Raw genomic sequence first — 5,180 nt, forward strand, 5'->3', positions numbered from 1 at the left:
TGATGCTATTTTTGCATACCAACAAAAATAGCATCAACGTTCCAAGACATCATTGAAAATTAATAATATCGGTTACTTGATAAACTATAAAATAGTTGTATAGAATTTAGTTTAATTTTATGGATTCAATTATATATGAATATATATTTTTTTTAATTAAAAATTCTGTGATGCTATTTTTGCATACCAACAAAAATAGGATCAACGTTCCAAGACACCATTGAAAAGTAATAATATCGGTTACTTGATAAAATATAAATTAGTTGTATAGAATTTAGTTTAATTTTATGCATTCAATTATATATGAATATATATTTTTTTTAAATTAAAAATCCTGTGATGCTATTTTTGCATACCAACAAAAATAGCATCAACATTTAAGTCATCATTAAAAATTAATAATATCGGTTACTTGATAATTTATACATCAGTTATACAGGTTTTATTTTAATTTTGTACATTTAAATATATGAATATATATTTTTTTCAATTAAAAATTCTGTGATGCTATTTTTGCATACCAACAAAAATAGCATCAACGTTTCAAGTCATCATTAAAAATTAATAATATCGGTTACTTGATAAATTATAAATTAGTTACATAGAATTTATTTTTATTTTAGGCATTCAATTATATATGAATATATATTTTTTTCAATGAAAAATTCTGTGATGCTATTTTTGCATACCAACAAAAATAGCATCAACGTTCCAAGACATTATTGAAAATTAATAATATCGGTTACTTGATAAATTATAAATTAGTTACATAGAATTTATTTTTATTTTAGGCATTCAATTATATATGAATATATATTTTTTTCAATGAAAAATTCTGTGATGCTATTTTTGCATACCAACAAAAATAGGATCAACGTTCCAAGACATCATTGAAAATTAATAATATCGGTTACTTGATAAATTATAAATTAGTTACATAGAATTTATTTTTATTTTAGGCATTCAATTATATATGAATATATATTTTTTTCAATGAAAAATTCTGTGATGCTATTTTTGCATACCAACAAAAATAGCATCAACGTTTCAAGTCATCATTAAAAATTAATAATATCGGTTACTTGATAAATTATAAATTAGTTACATAGAATTTATTTTTATTTTAGGCATTCAATTATATATGAATATATATTTTTTTCAATGAAAAATTCTGTGATGCTATTTTTGCATACCAACAAAAATAGCATCAACGTTCCAAGACATTATTGAAAATTAATAATATCGGTTACTTGATAAATTATAAATTAGTTACATAGAATTTATTTTTATTTTAGGCATTCAATTATATATGAATATATATTTTTTTCAATGAAAAATTCTGTGATGCTATTTTTGCATACCAACAAAAATAGGATCAACGTTCCAAGACATCATTGAAAATTAATAATATCGGTTACTTGATAAAATATAAATTAGTTGCATAGAATTTATTTTTATTTTAGGCATTCAATTATATATGAATATATATTTTTTTCAATGAAAAATTCTGTGATGCTATTTTTGCATACCAACAAAAATAGGATCAACGTTCCAAGACACCACTGAAAATTAATAATATCGGTTACTTGATAAAATATAAATTAGTTGTATAGAATTTAGTTTAATTTTATGCATTCAATTATATCTGAATATATATTTTTTTCAATTAAAAATTCTGTGATGCTATTTTTGCATACCAACAAAAATAGCATCAACGTTCCAAGACATCATTGAAAATTAATAATATCGGTTACTTGATAAACTATAAAATAGTTGTATAGAATTTAGTTTAATTTTATGCATTCAATTATATATGAATATAATTTTTTTCAATTAAAAATTCTGTGATGCTATTTTTGCATACCAACAAAAATAGCATCAACGTTCCAAGACATCATTGAAAATTAATAATATCGGTTACTTGATAAACTATAAAATAGTTGTATAGAATTTAGTTTAATTTTATGGATTCAATTATATATGAATATATATTTTTTTTAATTAAAAATTCTGTGATGCTATTTTTGCATACCAACAAAAATAGGATCAACGTTTCAAGTCATCAATAAAAATTAATAATATCGGTTACTTGGTAAATTATAAATTAGTTATATAGAATTTAGTTTAATTTTATGCATTCAATTATATATGAATATAATTTTTTTCAATTAAAAATTCTGTGATGCTATTTTTGCATACCAACAAAAATAGCATCAACGTTCCAAGACATCATTGAAAATTAATAATATCGGTTACTTGATAAACTATAAAATAGTTGTATAGAATTTAGTTTAATTTTATGCATTCAATTATATATGAATATATATTTTTTTTAATTAAAAATTCTGTGATGCTATTTTTGCATACCAACAAAAATAGCATCAACGTTCCAAGACATCATTGAAAATTAATAATATCGGTTACTTGATAAACTATAAAATAGTTGTATAGAATTTAGTTTAATTTTATGCATTCAATTATATATGAATATAATTTTTTTCAATTAAAAATTCTGTGATGCTATTTTTGCATACCAACAAAAATAGCATCAACGTTCCAAGACATCATTGAAAATTAATAATATCGGTTACTTGATAAACTATAAAATAGTTGTATAGAATTTAGTTTAATTTTATGCATTCAATTATATATGAAGATATATTTTTTTTAATTAAAAATTCTGTGATGCTATTTTTGCATACCAACAAAAATAGCATCAACGTTCCAAGACATCATTGAAAATTAATAATATCGGTTACTTGATAAACTATAAAATAGTTGTATAGAATTTAGTTTAATTTTATGCATTCAATTATATATGAATATATATTTTTTTTAATTAAAAATTCTGTGATGCTATTTTTGCATACCAACAAAAATAAGATCAACGTTTCAAGTCATCAATAAAAATTAATAATATCGGTTACTTGGTAAATTACAAATTAGTTATATAGAATTTAGTTTAATTTTATGCATTCAATTATATATGAATATATATTTTTTTCAATTAAAAATTCTGTGATGCTATTTTTGCATACCAACAAAAATAGCATCAACTTTTCAAGTCATCACTAAAAATTAATAATATCGGTTACCTGATAAATTATAAATTAGTTATATAGAATTTAGTTTAATTTTATGCATTCAATTATATATGAATATAATTTTTTTCAATTAAAAATTCTGTGATGCTATTTTTGCATACCAACAAAAATAGAATCAAGCAAAAATATCACTTATTTTTCCAATTTTCGACTTGTAGAACGATCAAGTATACTATTCTTTGGATTCTAAGATTTTTTTCAAGTGATTATTTTCAAAGTTGGGAAAAATGAAAAATTATTCTAAGTCCCCATTCGTAGTTCTTTTTGATTCGTATTGCTTCGGCGCAAAGTAGGTAGGGACACTTATGGCTTTCTCAATTTTTGGATAGGGACAGCCGGATAGCCGTCATTCAGCATAAAAGCTATTGTTATATGCATAGTTTGATGTGAGGAATGGGAATTGATTGAAATTTTCACCCGCCAATTGCCGGCTGGCCTGATTTTAAGGTTTGAGAATCTTGACAACGATTTTGCATACCGACAAAAATAGCATCAAGCAAAAATATCACTTATTTTTCCAATTTTCGACTTGTAGAACGATCAAGTATACTATTCTTTGGATTCTAAGATTTTTTTCAAGTGATTATTTTCAAAGTTGGGAAAAATGAAAAATTATTCTAAGTCCCCATTCGTAGTTCTTTTTGATTCGTATTGCTTCGGCGCAAAGTAGGTAGGGACACTTATGGATTTCTCAATTTTTGGATAGGGACAGCCGGATAGCCGTCATTCAGCATAAAAGCTATTGTTATATGCATAGTTTGATGTGAGGAATGGGAATTGATTGAAATTTTCACCCGCCAATTGCCGGCTGGCCTGATTTTAAGGTTTGAGAATCTTGACAACGATTTTGCATACCGACAAAAATAGCATCAAGCAAAAATATCACTTATTTTTCCAATTTTCGACTTGTAGAACGATCAAGTGTACTATTCTTTGGATTCTAAGATTTTTTTCAAGTGATTATTTTCAAAGTTGGGAAAAATGAAAAATTATTCTAAGTCCCCATTCGTAGTTCTTTTTGATTCGTATTGCTTCGGCGCAAAGTAGGTAGGGACACTTATGGCTTTCTCAATTTTTGGATAGGGACAGCCGGATAGCCGTCATTCAGCATAAAAGCTATTGTTATATGCATAGTTTGATGTGAGGAATGGGAATTGATTGAAATTTTCACCCGCCAATTGCCGGCTGGCCTGATTTTAAGGTTTGAGAATCTTGACAACGATTTTGCATACCGACAAAAATAGCATCAAGCAAAAATATCACTTATTTTTCCAATTTTCGACTTGTAGAACGATCAAGTGTACTATTCTTTGGATTCTAAGATTTTTTTCAAGTGATTATTTTCAAAGTTGGGAAAAATGAAAAATTATTCTAAGTCCCCATTCGTAGTTCTTTTTGATTCGTATTGCTTCGGCGCAAAGTAGGTAGGGACACTTATGGCTTTCTCAATTTTTGGATAGGGACAGCCGGATAGCCGTCATTCAGCATAAAAGCTATTGTTATATGCATAGTTTGATGTGAGGAATGGGAATTGATTGAAATTTTCACCCGCCAATTGCCGGCTGGCCTGATTTTAAGGTTTGAGAATCTTGACAACGATTTTGCATACCGACAAAAATAGCATCAAGCGAAAATATCACTTATTTTTCCAATTTTCGACTTGTAGAACGATCAAGTATACTATTCTTTGGATTCTAAGATTTTTTTCAAGTGATTATTTTCAAAGTTGGGAAAAATGAAAAATTATTCTAAGTCCCCATTCGTAGTTCTTTTTGATTCGTATTGCTTAGCACATGGCTAAGGATAAATCGGCAGAAACTACGAAAATTCAATGATTTTTCTATACTTCGACTTGTAGAACGAAGAAGTAAACTATTTTTCCCATTTTAAGATATTTTCAATGTGATTATTTTCAACGTTGGGAAAATTGAAAAATTATTCTAAGTCCCCATTCGTAGTTCTTTTTGATTCGTATTGCTTTGAAAAAAAAGAAAAAAAAATTACATATATTCTCTTTAGAATACATGTATTGAGGTCTCGTCTAACCGACAAGACGAATCCCCAAGCCAAGGGAGT

Source organism: Diachasmimorpha longicaudata, unplaced genomic scaffold (genome assembly GCF_034640455.1).
Source record: "Diachasmimorpha longicaudata isolate KC_UGA_2023 unplaced genomic scaffold, iyDiaLong2 ctg00000221.1, whole genome shotgun sequence".
Taxonomy (NCBI): Eukaryota; Metazoa; Arthropoda; class Insecta; order Hymenoptera; family Braconidae; genus Diachasmimorpha; species Diachasmimorpha longicaudata.